The 24,566-nt window shown below is 40.4% G+C and overlaps 1 protein-coding gene across 5 annotated transcripts in view; it reads right to left on the minus strand.

Moving 5' to 3' along the window:
* The window catches only part of TEAD1 (TEA domain transcription factor 1), a 360,416-nt gene extending 353,141 nt beyond the window's left edge, over nucleotides 1-7,275 (minus strand). For 2 of the 5 annotated variants that reach the window (XM_060263082.1, XM_060263079.1), the window contains exons 1-2: nucleotides 6,878-7,229; nucleotides 6,025-6,162 (exon numbers count right to left, since the gene is read on the minus strand). The gene's annotated coding sequence lies outside the window, so the exon portion shown is untranslated. Of the gene's footprint in view, nucleotides 1-6,024; nucleotides 6,163-6,877 lie in introns of all 5 variants that reach the window. The other 3 variants (XM_060263081.1, XM_060263080.1, XM_060263083.1) reach the window with 3 other exon arrangements.
* Between the last annotated feature and the right edge of the window lie 17,291 nt (nucleotides 7,276-24,566).

Here is a 24,566-nt window from a genome sequence, read left to right on the forward strand (position 1 = left end):
ATCGATAAACTAAATTAACTGATAGCTTATCTGAAGCATATACTAGCCATATGGTGCCACTACTTCTGTTGCCTGTTGCTAGCATAACAATAGGCTACTGCAGACTTCTACTGGAAGCACTATTTGACAAACTGTCAACAGCATTTTTTTTCAAGAGCTCTGGGGCAGTGGCGTGCATGTCTATTTGCATTTTTTAAAAAACAGGTGAACAAAGAGTAAACCAGATGTCAACTTTAGAAATCGAGCTGTCTGGTTTGGGAGAGTTAACAGAGGCAGACACACTGTTAGAGCTCAAAGCTAGACAATGAGCTTTTCTCAAAACACTCTGGCCTAGGGGAGTGGCTATTTAAAACACTTGGCTTCTTTTATTTCAGCACTGTGGAAGTGAATTCTGCTCTTAAGTGCCAGCTCAAATGAAGTCATTTTGTTTCACTGGGCTTTTTCTTTGCATTTTAGCCATGTAGCATGTACTGTAACAACAAATGAAACACATGGATTTCTGTTAGAATGTTGTTTCACTTTTAAGCATGAAATCTGATATATAAACCAACTTAATGCTTTGATTCTTACAAGATAGAAAAATGCTCTGAACAGATCATTTTTTGTTTAAACAAAACTGAAAATTACTATCCTCATGCAAGAATGTTTTCAAGGCTGAACTAAACTGAAGTTTACAAGCCTATCTAACCCTACAAATGCAAGGTGTGAATAGTGATAGATAAGGATGATTTACTTTTCTATAAATGACACACCTGGTTCATGTTGCAAAATTATAACGATCTTTTTTGTGCTGTAACTACTTGTGTTACCTCTGTACTGTTCCTGAAAATGTTTTTAATGGAGCTACAGTTTTACATATACAACACTTTAGCAACTCTGACAAAGTCAACATATTAATTTTAGTTTGTAAACTTTGTTTCTAAGTATTTCTGAAAGCAAATACTAACAAATGAAGTCAGTCTAATATGTTTGAAGGGGGGTATCAGTCTAATATCAGTCTAATATGTTTGGAGGGGGGTAAAGATAAAAGAAAAACAGAGCACCCTCACCTCATGACAGGGATAACAATAAATTTCCATTTTATATTTTCAGATTCCTATAAAGCTGAACATATTATCATTTTAAGTTAACTTTGAGATTCCTTTCATGTTAAACTAATATTATGTCTTGAACATCATCCAAAAACCAGTGCTGTACTGAATTATAATTAGAAAACTGTGTGCATAAAAGGCACTGCAGTTGATGCATTTTTTTAAAAAAAGTTCATTGCAGAGAATATAAGTTCAATATGCTCTCACATAATTAACATTTCCCATCATTAACAGCAGTTTTCAGTTTATGTATCTATAAAAACAATAGCATTCATCAATGTTTTAGATTTCCAAGCAATTGAATTTTAATTGCTGTCATAATAATGCTTGGTTTTTGTGTACAATATGCACTAGACGCAAAATTTTAAATCTCTAGTGATGCGTCACTTTCCAAAGGCATTAGGTAGCTTTGTCCCTATGGCTGGAACAAATCAAATTAACACATAAGAAAAACTAGTATTGTAAAATCACTTAGTTATGTAAAACAGGATGCAGAAGCAGCATTCAAAGAGTAAACAGAAAAAGGAAAGGAAAGGAATTTTAAAAATCACTATCCAGACTTCATTTGGTCAGCTCCCAAAAACAGCACCCATTGCTTAAGCAAATCTGCCATGCTCTAAGAAAAAAAGGAAGATTTAGTTTTTGTTGCATGTGAAAGCTACGTTTCTTTCAAATTCCACCTGAACCCTTATGGCCCTCATCCACAACCAAAACAAAGCTTTTAGCACATGCAACTATTTGCTCACCGCTACCGCCTGTTATCCTTGCCTCTCTGTTTTTGCTGCCTCTCACTGACAAAAGACTGTAAGTGCCTTGGAGTAGAGCCTTGTTGCTTTGGTTTCACAGTTCAAAAATATGTACAATGAAGGTAAAATAATAATTTTCCATTAAATTCTTAAAGCATTAAATAGGCTCACACTCACATTAAAAAAAGTAAATACAGGGTTTCTTTTTTTCAAATATCTATATAAAAGTCAGTTTTGGACTCTGGATTATTTTTGTGACAAATCTTTTGGTAAAAATCTCAAATTAAACTTTTCCACTCCAGGAAGCAATACTGGAAGACTTTTTGGTAGCTTTGTCTTAAATTCAGCAAATTAGTGTTCAATTTGAGGCACACCTGTGGTTCCATCAATTCAACATCACACGACTGAATTGTCCTAAATTGTGCAATGAGGCCTTTGATACAAATAAGCTATATAGTACATTTTTATCCCTCCATTCTTCCAAGAAGCTCCAACTGAAAATCATGCTCCTTCCCCATTTGTCCTCAAAACAATGTTGCAAGGTTGGTTAAACTGGGTGTGAGTAACTGGCCATGGTCTCCCACATTCCAGTCAAACATTCTAGCCAATACATTACACTTTCTGTGTAGATATTCCTCCACACCCATCAGCTTCTGTGTACAGAGTTGGATCAATAACGATACCAAAAAAATTAAACCTCAGTGAGGAGAGAATCATTATTCTTTTATGTGAAGTTTTATAACTCTTACATTTTCAAATATAGCACAGATCATAATTTCTATGGCCTAGAACTGTATTACAGTCTCCAGAAATGGTTGAAAAGAACATAATATGGTAACCTTTCTAGGTTTGGATTTGGCCATGGTTGTCATGGGGGACCACTCAGGGATCCCATGTACAAAGCTTTCAGCTCTCTGATGGAAGAAAGGCCAGAAATAAAGTTCCAAAAGAAGTAATAGTCTGAACTGAAACAAAATTTATAACCTGTTGTTAACACTTTTCCCTAGTTAACTGATTTACTCCCAAGTATCATATTGCATCAAGCTTCACCAGATGCAACTAAAGCAATAAACCTCAAGTTACTTCAGCTATGCAACATCCCATACTTTTTCAGTCTTGTGCTGAAATAGTCCATCCTGAAAAAGCAACTAGTTGTAATTAAGAGCTTAAACAAATCCAGAAAGAAGACAAGAATAAATAAATTCTTTGTGAAATATTGTAATTTGTGCTGTACAAAGCAACTTTTCTGAATAATCATGAAAAGTTATCATTTATTTATGTAGATATAAGACCTAAGAAACAGTTCATTTCCTTATTGTTCCCAGTGACTGCAGTGCAAAGTCCTTCAGAGATCCACAGAGTTACAAAATCTACCAAACTTGTGCTTCTGAAGAGAATGCTGTTGAAGGGACAGAGTTTTGTTATCCAGCTATTACTAGCATTATTTAACGATACAGATTCATGATATACATTTAGTTGGTGAGTGCTCATTAGCATGATGATAAAAATGAGAGCTTTTTCATTCGAACTCTCTTTTTGGTCACAGTATCGTAAAATTATGTACATACAATATCTTAATCTAATAAGTAAAGTTTTAATCACATGCACAACACACACACTCCCATTTGAACATAATTGTCCTGATGCAACTAATCTTTAAATCCTAAACTAATAAAGTGGCTTTATGAAACAAGGCACCAAATGCTACTGTTTCAATTATAATTTGAAACGTTATCATGCTTGAGTAAATAGTGGGTTTTGAGCGATTCACAAAACATATGTCCCCATATTTTTGTAAGAGTACAGCTCTTAAGATATCTTTTCCCCAGTGACACAGACAACCCAAACTGTATACAAAACTATATTATGGAATTAAGCTCAAACAATTAAAAATGAAATTATTTTACAAAAAATGATACTCTACCTAGGCTTCTTAGTATTCAAGGTTACAGACTGGCAATTACATTTTTACTACTGATCTAAAGGGTATTTTTACTTATCACGTGAGAGGTCTTTTACATTCCAACTCTGATATGCAATCTTGTTACTCCCAAGAAGTGCAACTGACTTTACATATTGCACCTTCTTATTTTGCATCATGTAGTTAAATAGCAACCTGTAGAGTAGACCTGTCGAAATTTTTTTCTCTGCAGAAAAGCATCTTTCACAACAAACAGCATTCTACAGCCTAATAATCAAGTTTAACTTTTTATGCGGTGCTTTCACTTGTCCAAAGAAAGTTGATTTTAAAAGATGTTAAATATCTTCCTAGATATAAAATATTATCTAGGCAAAAAAAAGAAAGAAATATGACTTTATGCATTAAAGTTATTCTACGGTCACCTAAATGTACACACATAGAGAGTACAAATTCTTTCAACACCAACAAGCTTCCAACTGGGATTCACTAAAGATTGTTCTCAGTTGTGCTAGGACTCTTCTTTCCCACTGTTTACTATACTTCTTAAAACAGATGCTGTTTTTCCTTAAAAGCATACTTAAAACCAATATGGGCTAAGTTTTATGGACGCATTCCAAATTTCAGTACCACATATATCTAACATATAATGTGGAAGTGCATGGATTTGCGAGCTGAACTGGGCCTCCAAAGTCACTTACCATTATGCATGCCTAGTAATTAAGACACCACAGTCTCATTATTATTTTTATGTTATTCTACATAAGAAAAATATTTAAAATCCCATCGCTTTAGTTAGAAAATATGCTGCTGGGGTACATAATGGCATAAAGTAGTATCTGATGAAACATTTAGCATAACTACTCCTCACATTATAACATGCATTACTGACAACATACCATAGTAAAATCATGTATTTATTAAGAAATAATCTATTTAAAAATTGGGAAAAGCTGAGTAGAGGCCAACAGTATTCTCTGGGAAAAGTTAACATAAATCAAAACAGTTGCAAAATTCAAGCAGGCCTGAAGACCTTCTTCTTCGCATTTTTAGCAGGTTGTGAATTCTTAACATTCCATTTGAAAAACAGGTATGTGCTGTGCATACAGGGAAAGCCTCATGAACTAAGGCAGTGTAACATTGCCCTCTGAATTATCTGAAATCATTTTAGCGTGCTCCATCAATACAGTCTAATGTCCTTGCAGTGGTATTCCCCAACTATTTATAGAGATGGTAATACACTATGTACCCAAGGGCAGGCATTCCAAATTTAGGAATACATTTTTTTAAAAAAAAACAACAACCTTGTATGATTAAGAGTGTGTCTCTAGTTACTATTTATGTCCCTATTGCATTGAACATAATTCTTTCTTTCTCTTTAGACAAACTCAAACTGCCATAGGATTTACACATAAAGATAAAACATGTACTAAAAGAACATGAACAGCCAGCAAAATGTGATAGTAAGAAAAAAATACTGCCATCAATCATACTACTTAATATCAAATATCTTGAAAAGCCTTGTAACATTATCTTTCTTCAGCTTTATCAGCAAAGGAATAGAATGGTAGGTGCTCCTGAGAAGAGTTTTAGATGTCTACTTTCTTCTATGAGCCATCTTAAATCAGATTCCACTTATATACAAAATTATATATATGCAGAATTTTAAGTCCCAGGCTACTAATGTAATCTGATATACTACTTTAAAAAAAATCACAAAGCATTTTTCCTATAAACAGGTTTCCATCCTTTCACATATATTATACACAATGGTAGCCATGTGCAATCAGAAAATAGAGAACATATACCTGCTAGTTAACTTTTTGTGACATTTGTTGGCACTTGCTTTTCATTTCTTCAAATCAAAACCAGATACTTGTTTCTAATTGCTTAACAACTCTCCTGAGAAACACAGGTGGCTGGTATTTCATTGTTTCATAAACAATGTTTTTATACAGTGACACCAGTCAACATGAAATAAACCTATTCAATCGAGTCCAGGATTGTGTGTGTGTGTTTTCCCATCAAAGACTAGAAACTGAGCTTGACTGGCAGATCTCCCTTGCTTCTTCTGCTTTGTCCTAAATGCTGCTAAAGTATTCTCCCTCCACCACCACCATGTAAGTGGACTTCCTTTCTTTCAAAGTGTGAATTCTGGGAACAAAGACTACTACTCCTCTTTGGGCAAAGCACCATTAAACGGTAGGGAGGGGTACATGAGTTCCCTTTTGAAAGGTTTAAGGGAAATAAATAATCCTAGGATTCCTACCGAAAGGAAGTTTTCCAGGGACAATCTCCTCGTTTTGTTGGAACTGCGACTTTGTCTTTTTTTGGATACAATGTTTCTGCTGACTTCGAAAAATTTTCCACTTGAATGTACAATTAACCAGCAGTAGCAACAGCAGCTCTGGAGAAAGCAAAGAAGCAGCAAAAGAGAACATTTTTTCTTTCATCTTTAAGAGGGAAAAATATTTTAAAGGGGGGGTGGGAAGGGGGGTGGGGTGGAAGGCAATGAGAACAGCAAAGCAGAACTATAAACTAGCCAAATCTCAGATCCAGCCGCTTCCCAAAGCACACCACTAGGAAGGGAAACTTCAGGGATAGGATCATTTTACTTCGCAAGGCCTGATCTGCTCCCAACTTATTCCTTCTTGGCGAAAAATGTGAAAAATGCCAAAGATTTGTATGTGAGAGTGTGTGTATGTGTGCGCGCCAGTGTGTGTGCGTGCGCGCGCGCCAGGCTACAAAGCAGTGACTCAGGCAACTAAATGAAAGCAGCAACAGCAATAAGGAGCAGAGAGGGAGAGGAACGGCCGCCTGTTGCAGCTCTGGCTAAATCCCCAAAGCAACCCAAACTCCGCAAGAAACAACTTCTATCCCTCTCCCAGGGGGACTTTATTTCTTCTCCATCCCGCTCACCTCCATCCCAGATCACCTGCAGAGACTGAGCAAGGGGGGGGAGGAGGATTGTGAAGCGGCGAAAACAGGATAATCGGCATGAGACTCCCAAGTAAATAACAGAGGACAACCCCCCCTTTCCCTACCACACAAAGCAAAGATCAGAGAAGCAGCTCTCTCTTCAGCCACCACTCGCTCGTAACACACACACAGACAAAACTTACCTCCACTCCACTCCCCACCTTTGCAAACAGTCTTTTGTAAATCAATTGCAAACTTCTTCCAGGTTCCCCCGGGGGACTTTGCTTGCTTTAGTTTATAGCCTTGGTGTTTTTGCTTCTTGTTATTATTATTTTTTAATATATATATAGATATATATATTAGTGTTTATGTCTGGGCGCTACAGCTTGTTGGCTAGCGGGATTATTGAAGCCCTTCAAGTGATTAGTTACTGCCCCCAAACCGGTGGTGGCAGGGCGGGTTGGGCTTTCGAATGGGCTTGTGCGGCGCGAGCGATGCTAAGAATGTTCGGAATGAGAAGAGGAATGAAATGAACGCGAGGAGCGGACTCTCCACAGGGTGGGCGGAGCTACGGCCCGCAACAGCCAGGGGATGTAGAGGGGAGGAGCTAGGGAGCAGCTGGTGACCTCATAGAAAGTCCAGGGGAGGAGGGAGAAGCCGAGGAGGGAGGAGTTTCCAAGGGAGATCAGATCACATGGGGAGGGGTGGGGGGTAGAGGTCACCGAGAGCCACCCGAGTAGCCGCGGCGGTACAAGAGCTCTTTTCTGAAATGGGATCGCGGTCACATGCCGAGGCAGAATCAGAAAGGCAGAGCAGAGGTTGTCTCGCGCGGAGCGCGCGAGAGAAAGAGGCAGGCTCCTTCCAGCTGCTACTCCCATTGGGGGTACAGGCAACAGAGTGAGGCTGGCAGCGCCCTGGGGACGCAGGAGGCTGATGCAAACTTTCTGCGCTGGGTTTGTGTGCGTTAGAGAGCGGAAGGCAGGAAATTGAAGGGAGTGGAAAGAAGGACCAGTTGTGAAACGAGGAGGGGGGGTGAGAGACATTCGCAAGAATCCTTTCCTTTGCGATGGTGGGCTGTTATAGGCTCGAGCTGAGAATAAAACACTGCAACAATTTACTGTTAGCATGGTTTGGCCGAGAAAGCACTGCGCTTCTTATCATATAAGTGCTGAAACCATACACTCTTTTGTACAGTTCTGGTTGAATTCTGTGTACCCTTATCCGTCTTAAATCAGTGTAATCGACATCCAGAAATGCACTCCCTGGAGCATTATGTCTGTGTACAACTTTAATTAACTGCTTGAGTTCCATATGGAAATTAAAAACCTGAGTTACATAATGTGCATGCAGAGGAAATGTGTCAGTGTGTGTTTCCTAATAACGTTTTTTGGAGGGAGGAGAGATATTTCTTAGAGAAAGACCTGGCACTTCCACAATACTGTAATTCCATGGATCATGAACATCATACAGTTTATGTACAGAAAATAGGGAAATCGCTGTGTGACTACAACACACTCCATCTATCTCTATTATGTATTACTGAAGCTTCTGGATTGTAGGCTGTGTTAGCCTGACTGGTGCTGGCTACAGAAACAGTACAGTGAAATAGTTAATAATAATTTCCTTTTTTACTATATACAAATGGGAACCTGCTAAGACTTGCATATGGCATTTTATCTCCTCCACCCCCATTATTCTCTCTTTCCCTTTCCTGAAAGTCCCCATAGACTTCCTTCCTTCTGCTGCTTCCTTCTTAGGGATCCCAGTGTCAAGTTAGGATATTCCTGGAGATATGGGGGTGGAACTTTGGGAGATGAAGTTTTGTGAAAGAAGCAATCTCAGCAGGGTATAATACCACAGAAGTCACCTTTTGAAACAGCCATTTTGTCTAGCAGGGGTGGGGAACAATGGCTCTCCAGATGTTTTTGCCTACAACTCCCATCAGCCCCAGCCAGCATGACCAATGGCTGGGGCTGATGGGAGTTGTAGGCAAAAAAATCTGGTCTAGGGAAACTGAACTCTTGTCATATGGAGAGCAGTTGCTATTCCAGATGACCTCCAGCTCCCATTTGGAGGTTGGTAACCTTAGTTCCCATGGAGGAGGGTAGCATATGCTTCTGAAGTCCCTTCCCTCCTCAAACCCGACCATCCCTGAGGTTTTAAAAAAGCCTGCACGGTTAACAAACAAAGTAATGGAAGCTGTAAAAGGTAAGAAGTATTCCTTTAAGCGGTAGAAAGCTAGTCTAAATGAGGTTAATAAAAGGGAACACAGGCTGAGGCAAATAAAATGCAAGTCTGTGATCAGGCAGGCAAAAAGGGACTATGAGGAACATATTGCAAAAAACATAAAGACCAACAATAAAAATTTCTTCAAATACATTAGAAGTAGGAAACCAGCCAGGGAGGCAGTGGGGCCCTTGGATGACCAAGGGGTAAAAGGATTACTGAAGAAGGGTAGGGAAACAGCTGATAAGCTGAATGCATTTTTTGCCTCCATCTTCACTGTGGAAGATGGAAAGTTTTGCCCACTCCAGAACCGCTGATTTTGGGAGGGGTGTTGAAAGACCTGAGACAGATTGAGATGATGAGAGAGGAAGTCCTACAACTGATAGACAAATTAAAAACTGATAAGTCACCAGGCCCAGATGACATACATCCGTGAGTTCTGAAAGAACTCAAAGGTGAACTTGTGGATCTCCTGACAAAAATATATAATCTTTCATTGAAATATGCTTCCGTTTCTGAGGATTGAAAGCAAATGTCACCCCCATCTTTAGAAAGGGTTCCAGAGGAGATCTGGGAAATTACAGGCCAGTCAGTCTGACTTCAATACCAGGAAAGTTGGAAACCTTTATCAAAAAGAAGGCACATTGATGAACAAAAGTCATTGAGGAAGACTCAGTATGGGTTCTCTAAGGGAAGGTCTTATCTCACTAACCTGTTAAGAGTTCTTTGAAGGGGTGAATAAACATGTGGACAAAGGAGACCCAAAAGATGTTGTTTACCTTGACTTCCAGAACGCTTTTGATAAAGTTCTTCATCAAAGACTCCTTAGTAAGCTTGAGAGTCATGGGGTAAAAAGACAAGTCTTCTTGTGGATCAAAAACTGGCTAATTACAGTATTTTTTGCACCATAAGACTCACTTTTCCCCCCCAAAAAAGTGGAGGGAAAAGTGTGTGCGTCTTAAGGAGCGAATACTGCAAAAAATTCACACAAATGCCTCTAAATTCACACAAACGGCTCTAAAAACTAGCTGCGTCTTATGCTCAGGTGCGTCTTATGGAGCGAAAAATACGGTAATAGGAAACAGAGCAAGTATAAATCGGCAATTTTTGCAGTGGAGGGTGGTAAGCAGTGTGGTACCGCAGGGCTCAGTATTGAGTCATGCTTTTTAACTTGCTCATTAATGATTTGGAGTTGGGAGTAAGCAGTGAAGTGGCTAAGTTTGCAGATGACACTAAATTGTTCAGGGTGGTGAGAACCAGAGAGGATTGTGAGGGATCTGCTGAGGCTGGGTGAGTGGGCGTCAATGTGGCAAATGAGGTTCAACGTGGCCAAGTGCAAAGTAATGCACATTGGGACCAAAAATCCTAACTATGAATACAAGTTGATGGGGTGTGAACTGGTGGAGACTTACCAAGAGAGAGATCTTGGGGTCATGGTAGATAACTCACTGAAAATGTTGAGAGTGAGCAACTGCAATTAAAAGCCAACACTATGCTGGGAATTATTAGGAAGGAAATTGAAAACTAATCAGCCAGTATCATAATGCCCCTGTATAAATAAATGGTGCGGTCTCATTTGGAATATTGTGTACAATTCTGGACACTGCACCTCAAAAAAGGTATAGCATTGGAAAAAGTCCAGAAAAGAGCAACTAGAATGATTAAAGGGTTAGAACACTTTCCCTGTGAAGAAAGGTTAAAACGCTTGGGGCTCTTTAGCTTGGAGAAACATTGACTGAGGGGTGACATGATAGAGGTTTACAAGATTATGTATGGGATGGAAAAGGTAGAGAAAGAAGTACTTTTCTCCCTTTCTCACAGTAGGAGAACTTGTGGGCATTCAACTGAATTGTTGGGTTAGAACGGAAGTACATCTTCAACCGAAGGGATGAAATGCATGCAATTCACTGCCACAGGAGGTGGTGGCGGCTGCAAGCATAGACAGCTTCAAGAGGGGATTGGATAAACATATGGAGCAGAGATCCATCAGTGGCTATTAGCCACAGCGTATTGTTGGAACTCTTGGTCTGGGGCAGTGATGCTTTGTATTCTTGGTGTTTGGGGGGGGGGGCAATGGGAGGACTTCTAGTGTCCTGGCCCTACTGATGGACCTCCTGATGGCACCTGGTTTTTTGGCCACCGTGTCACACAGAGCGTTGGACTGGATAGGCCATTGGCCTGATCCAACATGGCTTCTCTTATGTTCTCCATCTCCCCCCCCCCCCATTTTCCAAAAATGTCCTAACCTGGAGTTGGCAAACCTATCTCCATCCTACCCAAGGTCTCCTATGTCGAGTAAATTTTTTTAGCTTTAGTTAATAGTATGGAGAGTCCTTTCTCATTGACCACTGGTTAGCCTCTAAAGAGTTTAAACATATATAAACATTCTCAAAACTCTATGAACATACAGAATTGATATGAGTAATAACTTCCTCTCAGAACAAACAAAGGCATGGACACATCCAAAGCATATGTTCAAGGGACATATCCTGTGAGTTACAATTCCAACAATTAGACACTTTACTGAGTCCTTCAGTAAAGAGTTGCTGTGGTGTCCAACCTGACCCTTTTAACTAGAGGTGCTAGGGACCATTGGATCTGGGACTTTTGTGCATGCCATGCAGATGCTCCAACATTGAGCAATAGCCCCTCTCCTTAACTATAGAACAGCTGCAACTCAGACATGTTCAGAATTTGCTGTTGGGCAGTTATGGAGATGGTGGGAAAGGACGTAGTTAGCAGGATAGTCATCTCTTGAGGAACAGGGTGTCAGTCTAGAAAGCATTCTGAATGCACATAGCTAGTGACATTTTGGAAGGGTTTTTTTATCCAGTGAGGATGAAACTGGCCTTAGTTTTTATCACCCTAATTTTAGATTACTGCTTCAAAATATCTGATTCTGCACTCCTCATTCCAGGTCCTAGATTTTGTTGCACCCATCTTATTTGAAATTGCTTTTGCTTCTTGATTGCACGTGTTATGTCATAAACTCTACTGATAATTGTGCCTTCACTTTGAATTGTGCATGACTGCAGTCTGCCTTTCCTTGGAGACTAGTTTGCAGCTATGCGGTTCTTGACTACTCCATAATAAACTGCACTGTAGTAAAACTGTACTTGCAGTGGCCATCTATGAAAAAATATAGTCTGGGGGTCAAACTAGATGTGAGATCTAATGTTTTTATTCATATATGTTCATTCTTTCACATATGAAGTGTGGTGGTGGGTTGTTACAGAACAGAATGTGTGAACAATAAGAACATAACCCTGCTCCATTTTCCACCTCACATATTCCTTATTATTTTTAAAAAATTATTAAACAAATTTGTTTTACAAAACACAGCAAAGTCTTATCAAGAAAAATGAATTGTTACATAAAACAGTTACCCTATATCCTGTTTGACTCCTAACTCAATCTGACTCAATAATACTGGAGAACAGATTTTCCAAATACAATACAAGATTGTCACTTTCCTCTCTCTCTCCCTAATCCCTCTAATTTTTAAAGATGCTCCTCTCAATTTGTTATCAAGCTCCTCTAGCTTCCTCTACCTTATCTCCAAATTCCATGATCTTGTATCATTTCTATGTGAGACAGGTCATTAATTTAGACCAGAGTTAATTGCTGTTAATAGTTATTTGCTGTTAATTGTTACTTGCTGATCCTTAACTTCAAATTAATTTCTAAATGTCTCCTCATTTTTCTCATTAATTACATTTTTAGATAATTTTAATTTATTTTCAAAAGTCTCTGGAATTTTCATTTCAAAATGACAATGTATCCAACATTTCACAGTTCTTTTCCTTAGGCATTCTATTATAAAAGTTATACTACAAACCACTAGAGAATTATAAACTCTACTTGTCAATCACCAACAAATCTAAAGGGCATAGTTTTTCTTCCTCTATATGCCACAATAACCTAGGTTTAAACAGAAAGTTATACAACATTATAGATTAATTTTTTTCTATGTGAGCTAATGAAAGCTTTTTAAAGATGCTTATTACACACTTACAACAAACTGTCCAAAACTGGACACAGTGGCTGACTGAGATCACATCAAAACCCATGTGCAGCCTTGCAGCCACACAAAGAAGTAAGTAGATGAGAGACAGAAAATAACCTCACTGTCCACACAGCACTTTGGCATTTCAGGTCTGAGTATGTAGCTGGTTTTCCTTGCGTTCATGTTGCGCATTAGAGGGAAGAGTCACCAGAGTGAAGATACAGGGACAAGCCTTATTTACTGGCTCTGATAGTGGCACAGAAACAGCTGCTTCCACCTTTCTTCACTGCACTCCATTATTTAAAGTACCTTTCCCCCAGCCTGGCTTTACTGGAAATAACTGGGGGAGAACTGTTTAAATCCTGTTACTCTTATCTCTTTATTTCTCTGCGCTCTATTACTTCAAGCATTTTTTTCCAACCCAGAATAGCTTTGAAATCAGCATGAGATTTTAGGGGAAAGTACTTCATAGAGTCTTGGAGTGCAATCAGACAGGCAGGTTGCCGCATCAATAGCTTTAAAGCAGTATCTCAGCCCCCCACCCTCCCAAGCCAACATCATAGTGCCATGAGCCCATGGTTGGTTGCCCACACCACTGACATACATAATAAACATAATAAAATCACATTTTTAAACAAATTTAAATTTTAGATTTATATCCTGCTCTATCCCTCAAGCGGGCTCAGGGCAGTTACAAAATAAAACAACGAAGTTAAAATAATATCATAAAAACAAACATTACCAAACAGGAACAGCACAGTAAACAATCTTACAGATGTAGGTAGTAAACAGCATGTGGCTGATGGCTAACACCATAATGGTGAAATGCTGGGGAAAGTGATGACTTTCAAGGACACCTGCTGGATTAATTAAAAGCCTAGCGGAAGAGCTCCGTTTTACAGGCCCTGCAAAATCTTGATAAGTGCCATAGTGCCCAAATCTCCAGAGGGAGCTCATTCCACCAGGTAGGAGCCCGGACTGAAAAGGACCTGGAACTCATTGAAGCCAGCCAGGTGTCCTTAGGACCAGGGACTATGAGGAGATGTTGAGCAGCAAACCTCAGAGCTCGGACGGGGGGTCATATGGGGAGAGGCAGTCCCGAAGATATGCAAACCCCTGGCCGTAAAGGGCCTTAAAGGTAAGGACCAACACCTTGAACTGGATCTGGTACTCGAGAGGTAGCCAGTGCAGTTCATGCAGCACTGGATGCATCTGCACCTGTGTAGGCCTTGATGCCAACAACCGGGCTGCTGTGTTCTGCACCCGCTGGAGTTTCCAGAGAAGGTCAAGGGAAGCCCCATGTAGAGAGAGTTACAATAGTCTAATCTGGAGGTAACCATTGCATGAATCACTGTAACTAGATCATGGGAGGTAAGGTAGGGGACCAACTGCCAGGCCTGCTTCAGATGGAAAAAGGCGGCCCTTGCAGTGGTGGTGACCTGTGCCTCCATAGATAAAGAGGCATCCAGAAACACCCCCAGGCTCTTCACCTCTGTCAATGGTGTCAATTGGGTGCCATCTAAAGGTGGGAGCCTGATTCTACTCCCCACCCCCTTCTGATCCAGACACAGGACTTCCATCTTTGATGGATTCAGTTTCAGCTGGCTCTTACGCAACCAACCAGCCACAGCCTGCAATACCTCACCCAGTTCTTCAGGGGCAGAATCTGGGTGGCTGTCCATAAGCAGATAGAGCTGGATGTCATCAGCATATTGGTGACAACCCAGCCCATATCTTCAGACCATCTGGGCAAGGGGGCATATATAGATATTAAATAGGATTGGGGAAAGGATTGCTGCCTATTGCACTCCACATTCTAGTGGCTGCCGCTGGGACAGTGAGGCAGTGTGCCAACGCGGGGATTCAGGGGTTGGCCTTACAGTGGCTTTCCTCTTTCCTGGAAGGTCGGGGACAAAGGGTCGCAGTTGGGGGGGAGCTATCCCGGAGGTGCACACTCGATTGTGGTGTGCCCCAAGGGGCGGTTCTCTCCCCGATGTTATTTAACATCTATATGTGGCCTCTTGCCCAGATTGCCCGAAGGCACGGGCTAGGGTGTCACCAGTACGCTGATGACACCCAGCTCTATCTACTGATGGACGGCCAGCCGACCTGCGCCCCGGAATATCTAGATTGGGCATTACATGCCGTGGCTGAGTGGCTCAGACTGAGCGGGCTGAAGCTTAACTCTGCGAAGACAGAGGTCCTTTGCCTGGGTCGCCGCGGCCCGGGAAGGGGAATCCCCCTACCAGCCTTTGACGGTGCGCCGCTGATAGCGGCGGACAGGGTCAGGAGCTTGGGGGTGCTATTGGAGCCTTCCTTAAAGATGGAGGCTCAGATAGCAGCTGCTGCCAAGTCCGCATTTTTTCACCTTAGGCGGGCAAGGCAGTTGGCCCCCTTCCTGGAGCGCGACGACCTAGCAACAGTGATCCATGCTACGGTCACCTCGAGGTTGGACTACTGTAATGCCCTCTACATGGGGCTGCCCCTGTCCTGAACTCGGAAATTGCAGCTGGTGCAGAATTCTGTGGCCCAGCTGTTACTGGGTCTCCCAAAGTGGGGACACATTCAGCCAGGCCTTCGGACCCTGCACTGGCTTCCAGTGATGTACCGAGTCCGGTATAAGGTGCTGGTTATCACCTTTAAAGCCCTATATGGCTTGGGACCTGTCTACCTGAAGGACCGTCTTTCCCCTCATGTTCCCCAGAGAGTACTGAGGTCGGGAACACAAAATCTCCTTACTGTCCCTGGGCCGAAAGAAGCCCGCTTGAAATCCACCAGAGAAAAGGCTTTCTCTGTTATGGCCCCTACATGGTGGAATCAGCTGCCGGAAGAGGTGAGGGCCCTGCGGGACCTTGTCCAGTTCCGCAGGGCCTGTAAGACGACCCTCTTCCGGCTAGCCTATACCTAGCTTGAGAATTTAATGCACTTGCCAGATCTCTTTTATATATATTTGGAATATTTATTAATCTTTAAGGTTTTATCTGTTTTACCTGTTTTAAATGTTTAATCCTTTACATGTTTAAATATTGTTTAATTTTATGTCGGATCTATTATTGGAAGCCGCCCTGAGCCACTCGTGGGAAGGGAGGAATATAAATTCTAAATAAATAAATAAATAAACACCTCATGGTTGACTGTATTGAATGCTGTTGACAGATCTAACAGTATCAGCAGTGCCGAACCGCCACAATCCAGATGCCTCCGGAGGTCATCTACTAAGGCAACCAGCACCATCTCTGTTCCATGGGTGGGGCGAAAGCCGGACTGGAAGGGGTCCAGGGCATCAGTTTCCTCCAAGAAAGCCTGGAGCTGCGTTGCCACCGCCTTCTCCACTACCTTGCCCAGGAATGGTAAATTTGATACTGGGCGGTAGTTAGTAAGGACTGTAGGGTCCAAAGATGGTTTCTTCAGGAGTGAGCGAACCACTTCCTCCTTTAAAGCCCCTGGGAATGTCCCTGATAACAGAGAAGCATTGATAATCTCCTGCAGGGGAATCCCTACCTCATTGCCACTGGCTTTTACCAGCCACAATGGGCAGGTGGTCGGTTTCACAGCCACCAGGGTCTTGTCAACGTCCTCCTGACCAAAAAACTCACTAAAACCATAATAAGAGGTGATGATGTCATTATTTTAAAATGAAAACTGGGAGAGTCAGAAGAACCAACATTTGAAATGGAAATAGATAAGTGCCAATGGATTGTTACATTGCTAGGACTCAGTAGCAATAACTTAAAAAAAAAAAAAGCTGGTGGGAAGCTCTGCAGTGATATTCCAGGGGGGAAATATTCAGGAAATAATACCAGTGAAGGAGGACTGAAGGTAGTAAAATAGCATTCATGATGATGGGATCTTTGCAGCTGAAAAATTTCCTTCAATGGGATGTGTCACTTGATTGCATTCTTTGATTTGATTGCATTCTTTCCAAAAAGATGATGATGATGATAATGATGGTGATGATGAAGATGATATTGGATTCATATCCTGCCCTATACTCTGGATCTTAGAGTCTCAGAATGGTCACAATCTCCTTTACTGCCCCTCTTCCCAAACAGACAGCCTGTGAGGTAGGTGGGACTGAGAGAGCTCTTACAGCAGCTGCCCTTTCAAGGACAATTCCTACAAGAGCTATGGCTGGCCCAAGGCCATTTCTGCAGCTGCAAGTGGAGGAGTGGGGAATCAAACCTGGATCTCACAGATAAGAGTCTGTACACTTAACCACTATATCAAACTGCCTCCTTAATACTAGATAACTAGTAAAGCAGATCTGGGAGTGTGTTGAGGACACAAAACCCTGGAGAGATGGCAATTAAAACATTATGTGAATGCTCCAAAAAGAAAAGTGCTCCAGTTTGGTTAGAACAATTTATTATAATGTAATATATTGTAATGGTATGTTATCATTTGTCATTAAATGTTAATACACATATATACACATACACATATATCACATTTTCTCCACCCCACCCCCCTTTTTGGTGACCCCCCAGCAGTGCCTTCCCCCTTAACAAACGTCTCCATATTACTATTTAATTTAATTTGTTATAAGGTAATAAACTCTATCTATTAAAGAATCTTTCTCTAAAAAGCCCAAAGTTTATAATTAGAATCCATCTTCATGTTATTTCTTCTTAGTCGTTAGCAAGTAAACGAAAAAGTTATAATCCAATAATTTTATTTTTTAAACTGTAATCTATATATAGTTTCTTTAAAGATTAACCATTGTAAAAGATCACCAAATGTCCTTTAATTTTCCATTGTTTTTCAATATATTTTTTAAACTTTCCCCACTTGCTTTTAAACTTCTCTAGATCTTGTTCTTTTAAGATTCTTTTAAGTTTGTCACTCCAATGCATGACCTTCAAAGTCAATTCCCACTTTTCTGGTATTTTGTCTTGCTTCCACATTGCGCATATAATGTCCGTGCAGCCGAAAGCATATACCAAATTATTGTTCTATCTTGCTTTTGAAATTTCTCCATTAATTTACAGTCAACTAATAATGCTTTCTCCTGCATTTTTTGCATAGTGGAATCTACTTTATCCATTCTTGTATCTAGGTCTTTCACCTTTTCCTCCACCTTCTGCACTTTCTGTTGAGCTGCTTGTGTGTCTTTTCTGAGATCTTCAATGTCTTTTTAAACTTCTTCTGCACTGGACTCTATCTTTTTTTAGTTCTCTTTTTAGTTCTGTTTTCATTTCTCTAATTATCTTTGCCAATCTTGCTTCCATAGCATCCATTATTTCTTGCCATCCTGGTTACTCAGCCCTGTTAATTTTAACTTTGGCCATTTTTTCTTCTTCAAGTGACCCAGCCCTCGTTCGCATCTGCTTTGCTGCTAATCTTTGCTCCAACATCACTGTTTACCTATTACTTTAAATTGACCTCTCAGATTCAAATTTTAAATACACAGTCCTGTAGATTAAATCATGCCCTTTTACATAAGCCCAAAATCGCTGTTCTCTGATGTTCCTAGGTCAAGATATTAATTTTTTTAAAAAAAAATAATCAAAATGGCTGCCACGGTTTTTCTGTCCTTTTAAAAAGTTCTTTCCTTTTTTCTCCAAAACAGTACCAAAGTTGATTCTAAGTATATAGTCCAATAGGTTTAACCTTTTAATGACAATATCTGCGGGCTCTGCTCTTTTTCAATGTCCAGTTTTCTTTTAATTAATTTTTAAAATTTTGACCTTCTTATAATGGCCACTGATGCTTCTCTATGATTTTGAATCCTACAGAAGGCTGGGAAGCTTGTTATTTTTCCCGTCTCCTAATGGCTTCTTCCTTTACCTTCCTTCCTTTCTTGACACGAAGTCTCATTTTCAGTGGTTATGAAGTCTCACATTGTTTCAATGACGACATTTCCTGTATTATAATCACTAGCTCAGCAAATCTTCTCAGAGGGGTTGTCTATTTCAGACCACAGGTATTCCAAAAAATATTTGTTTTTCCTCTTTTAGTCTTAAATCTCTAAGTTTACAAGTCCTGATTTTAACCCCTCCTTTCACTTCCTTAATATAAGATGATATTTCTGGATCCAGACCTTTGTTATTATTTTTATTTAGTCTTTTATTAGTCCCAGAGTGATAGATATAAATATTTTGCCTTCTATTCCGATATCCTTCTGTGCACTGCTTTCTTAGTTGTTAGATGTTGATCAGTCTCAAAGAAGCTTTGTATCTTGGTGGATTTAAACCAACTTAATGACCTCAGAGATCCTCTGTAGATGATTGAATGAAGTCCTTCTCGGGGGACTCTTCAAAGCCAAAAAGGAACCCCACTGGAGTCCTTCGTCAGCCAAAGTAAATCCCCTCAGAACTTGATAAGCATATCTTAGCCCTCTCCCTGCCTGGAAGAGGTAGGCAGCAGGTGTTAAGATCACCTTCTCTGCCCAGAACAGAGGTTCTGATCTGCTTGTCGGCTGAAGAGCAGCTCAATCCTCCATTACCAAAACCCGGAAATCCCAAAAAGTGCTCCAGTTTGGAAGCCAAAGCAGAGGAAAAAACTCCTTAGAAGAAGACTTATGGGCCATCTAGTCCAACCTGTCACTCAATTCAGGAAGTCCAAAGAAAGCTAGAGCATTCCCAACAGATGGCTGTCCAGCCTCTGGCTGAAGTTGTACAGTGAGTGACAGCCCCTCCTCCTGTAATTGTCAAACTGGTTTCGGTGGTGGGAAGTGCCTTCAAGCCATAGCAGACTTGGTTACTCCTCACATGGATTTTAAGGCAAGGAACTGTGGCTTGCTATTGCCTATCTCTGCATATCAACCCTGGCCTTCCTTGGTGGTATTCTACCCAAGTACTAACCAGGGCTGACCTTTCTTCATTTCTGAGATCTGATGAGACTGAGCTAACTGGGCTATTCAGGTCAAAGCCAAAGTGGTCTTACATTTAGAAAGTTTCTTCTAATGTGCAACTGAAAGCTACGCTGTTGTAACTGAGCCCATTCAATCTAGACTTGCCTTCTGGAGCAACAGAGAACAAGTCTTTACCCTCTTTCATGTGGTCATACCTCTCCTCAGACTATCATTGCTACTACTACTTCTGCTGCTGCTGCTGCTGCTATTACTGCTGCTGCTGCTACTACTACTTATGAATTGCTCAATCCCTGCTACTGCAGGGTTCTGTGCTATGTACAATAGCAATAAAAACATCAAATATAAAATATAAACAGCTAAATAACATGTGAATACCAAAATTTAAAAGAGTCAGATGGTGAATTCTGATTATTTCTAATTACAGACTGCCAGCTACTTCATGGTGGTGGAGGGGAAGAGGGTGTTGATGCGCCTGTGCTTAGTGAGGGTGGTCTTTAGTGATGCAAAGAATGAAGGCTTGCACACAGCAGTGTTAAAACCACTATATACAATTTATTTACACCTCCATTCTCCAAACTGACAGAATGCTCCGCTGCAACTCCACCATACATATCCTACACACAGTAAAGTGTCTTTGTACATTTATACACATCATCCACCCAGGTAACCAATCAGCTTGCTGCTGAGTCATCCTAACATTGCCTAGGCTGATGCAATCTGGCAACCAGCCACCTTCTGTCACTTAGATGATCTACCTGGCAGTTCTGTTACTTTCACTTTCCCAGCATGTGCATAGAAACTGCTTGGCTTTGAACATACTGACAGAGGGATGAGGTGAACATAGTGAACAGAAGAAGGTGCCAGCCAAGTTGGTAACCATCACTGCCCTCCACCAAAGGACTTCACCAAAGGACTTCTTTCCTGGAGGGTAAATACATCTAGTCCAGGGGTGTCGAACTTATGAGGGCCAGATCTGAACATAAATGGCATCAATACTAGCTACTGGAGATAAAAACTTTGTAAAGGACACAAACAAAGATTTTTTTAAAAAAACCTTAAAAGATGAGCACACTTGCAATATTTTGCTTATTTAACAGTTTCTGATAACTGACACCTCTTGCTCTGAATTATTAAAATCTGCAGACAATGTCTGTGCTGTAGCAATCTTGAATATGCTGTTCAGATGTTTTTCAGTTGTGTGTCTATAAGTTGCAAACCTACTTTTGATTCACTGACATTCATTACAGAAATATGGTAAATGTTTTGAGCCTAAGGCCCAGGAGGAAACATGAAATGGCTGGGCATTGCAAGCTTTTGAAATTGCTGAGCATTGCTGAGCATTGAAATTGCTGAGCAGACAGGTTAAAACGGATAAAAGGAAGTACTTCTTCACCCAAAGGGTGATTAACATGTGGAATTCACTGCCACAGGAGGTGGTGGCGTCCACAAGCATAGCCACCTTCAAGAAGGGGTTAGATAAAAATATGGAGCAGAGGTCCATCAGTGGCTATTAGCCACAGTGTGTGTGTGTGTATATATATATATATTTGGCCGCTGTGTGACACAGAATGTTGGACTGGATGGGCCATTGGCCTGATCTAACATGGCTTCTCTTATGTTCTTATGTTTTGTACGTAAGTTACTTCTTGTGCTGGTCAGTCAATGGAAAAAATAGATGCTTTGCTCTGTAGCTGTTGTGCAATTGAGCAAGCCAGGGAAATCCATCCCTCGGGTCACATTTTACATTTCTGATCTAGTTCCTTCCACTTTTTCTCACAGGACTTTTTTGCCAGTTTCCCTGACCATCTTCATTGCTTTCCTTTAAACTAGTTGCAGTTTGTCTGCATTTTTCTTGAAGTGCAGCATCCAGAATTGGACACAGGGACAGCTGCCTTCAAAGAAAATACACAAGATATAGCGCTTGAAATGTTTATGATTTTATGTTTTTATGTCTTAATGTACTTTTATATTTCATGTATATGCATAAACATGTAAGCCATCCTGAGCCTGCTCTGGCGGGGAGGGTGGGATACAAATCAAAATAAATAAACAAGAGATATGTACAAGTAGTCCTTTGGTGCACTCAGGAAATAAACCTTTACTTTCATTGTGACTAATGAATGAGAAAGCAGAGACAACTAGACACGCTATCAAGAGGAGCAGATTGGTAAGTTTTAATAGTTCATCAGCCATAAAAAACAGTGGAACAAAATGTTATAGTTTAGGATAACAGAGCTTTGGCAGGCTTCTAGAGACTCAGCCTCCTACAGATAGTATCGGCCACACAGCAATCTATACAACTGGGAGGGAAAGAGTTAAAACAGCCACAGAGGAAAACAGAGCATCCTCCATGGTGCCTCCTGCCATTCCAGCCCATTCTTCCCAATAAGAGAGGAGAGATGCTGAGAATGCAGGTAACAAGTCCCACAGCTACATGCCTGTGGGCTGGCAGGAACTAAGGTTCCTGCCAGTACTTCTCTGGTACCTACCAACCTTTTCAGAAAATGAGTGGGCTTTTTGTAAGGCAAGATTTGTTATTAGCTGCCATCACTCAAAGGGTTTTCATGGATGCAATAGCAGCAGCTGCTGCTGCTGAAGAATCAGGAGGAATGGTAAGCATGAGGGCTTGTGGTTCCATTCAGTTTCAAGCTTTTCTTCTTTTTATTTTCCCTTCTCTTTATCCCTTTAACCTTGGGCTTTCTTTCATTTCTCTTTATTCCTCTTCTGTGATTATTTTGCCAAGTGAAGATGGAGGGATTGCATTTGGCTCTGCTTCCTGTGGCAGCCATTTTGGTATGGTACACAATACCCCTCTCAAAATTCCAAAGATGCCCACTGGCTCAGAAAGGCTGGAACCCCTGATCTAGTGTGACCTGGATGCATTGAACTGCTTGGCCATGGGTTTCAGAATGGCATCAAGGTGGTGCTGTCCAGCACTACGGCTTTGCTGTTTTTCAGTCCCAAATTCTTTGTAACCTCTCTGTCATTTTGGAGTAGCCAAAACAAGCAGTACAGATTGTTAGGATATCAAGAACAGAAATAAGAAAAATAACATGGAAAAAGAGCACATAGTAGATAGCAAGAGGAGAGTAAGCCCACAGGAAGAAATAAAGAGAGTGATTTATGGAAAACAACAAAAGAGAAAACAGAGGACCAATATACATGGCCAAATGCATGTAGTGGTAAATGGTTAAAGGTTTATTTTATTTTATTTTTCCCATTGGGGGGGGGGGGTGTTGTGCATGTGCATGCATGTGAATGTGTGTGCACATACACCTGGAAGTCATGGTGACCTCTGGTGACTAACCCCTACTGAGGGCCTGGAGGATATTCAGAGAAGTGTCTGAATAAAACTTGCCGCTACTTCCCAGCTCACATCCAAGTACTTGCTTTTGAGACCTGATGAGATCGGGCTTGCCTGGGCTATCCGGATCAGGGCCAGCTTTTTTTCTTAACTGGTCATGAATATGAGTCTAGAAAACTAAAGTCTTAATTTTTACAAAGTTATATTGATTTAGACTACAATAAAGAAGCAGTGCAGAAAATACATAAAAAGAGGGGGGGAAAGGGGCCTTGACAGAATGGGAAAAACAGAAACCAGTACAAATATATCAATTATTATTCCACCTCCCAGTAAAATGCTCAAATCATTCTACCTACAAGTATAAAAATCTCCTTAAATATTACCTTCCTTTCGTCTTTTACCAGAATAAAAAAAAGAATAATTTTAATAAACTAGTAAAGCAATGTAAACCTAAACAGTTCTTCTTAAACACAAATTAAATATAACCAGTTAAGAAAGAAGATTTTTTTCTTTCAAGACTGTCTCAACGTCAAATTTATCTTATTTAACTCACGCCTATAATAAACACAAAGTTATTGATTTAGCAAAATCCTTATTAAAAGAAGCATATAAAAATCATTTATTTCTCCATAACAAATTACATAAAATATATAAAATACAACTGCATATTTTGTCTATCTCCATCTAAACCATTTCTCCTGATAACATATTAAAAGCAAGTTTATCAAATTACCAAGTCTACCAAATTCCACAGCAATTATGCTATCTGCCTTTTCACCCTTAATCCTATTCTTACATCATTATAAGCAGTCTCACTAAATAGGCAAACTGTCAATACATCTACTATATAGAGAAATATATGAACTACACTCATTACTTTTTCAAGATCTCCCTTATTCTTTTAAAGTTTAACATCTGTTCGTTATTAATGGTTACATGTTTGTTTATTCATCAGGAAAGGGGGAAAAAAGAACCCAAATTCCAGAGTCCTTCTTCCCAAAGATTAAAAAACTTTTTAGTTCCTTTGATTTCTGCACCCAAATTGTATCCGAGGCAGCCCATTTAATCATAGTTTATCTTTTGATATCACATTTCATTTCTTAGTCAGAGTTCCTTGTTCAGCCATTCACCAAAGCAGAAGAAAAAAATCCAAAATCCTTTTTTCGAGTGGCCTTCCAAATCCAGATTTGTTGATTGGAGTGCAGCTTTTCTCTTCTCAACATGGCCTGCCCCCTCAACCACAGGGGGAAGAATTCATTGCCATTTTTCCCTCTCTGCTTGATTTTACTGCAGCTTAACTTCCAGTCTAGTTTTGAAAGTGCGTCAGAAGAGACCATTTTACTTTTCCTTTGTTTGCTTCGCAAAATATCAGTTTCCACTTCTACTTTCACTGCCATACTGGATCCCCGCAGATTTACCACTTCATTAGCTGTCAGATCTTCCCTCAGATCATTAGCTGTAAGCATAAAATAATCTCTAAGGAGCTGAGTAAATGAGATAAGATCTTCCTTCAGAAAGCTGAGATTTGCGCAAATATCTTTT

This window comes from Heteronotia binoei, chromosome 21, assembly GCF_032191835.1.
Source record: "Heteronotia binoei isolate CCM8104 ecotype False Entrance Well chromosome 21, APGP_CSIRO_Hbin_v1, whole genome shotgun sequence".
NCBI classification, from domain to species: Eukaryota; Metazoa; Chordata; class Lepidosauria; order Squamata; family Gekkonidae; genus Heteronotia; species Heteronotia binoei.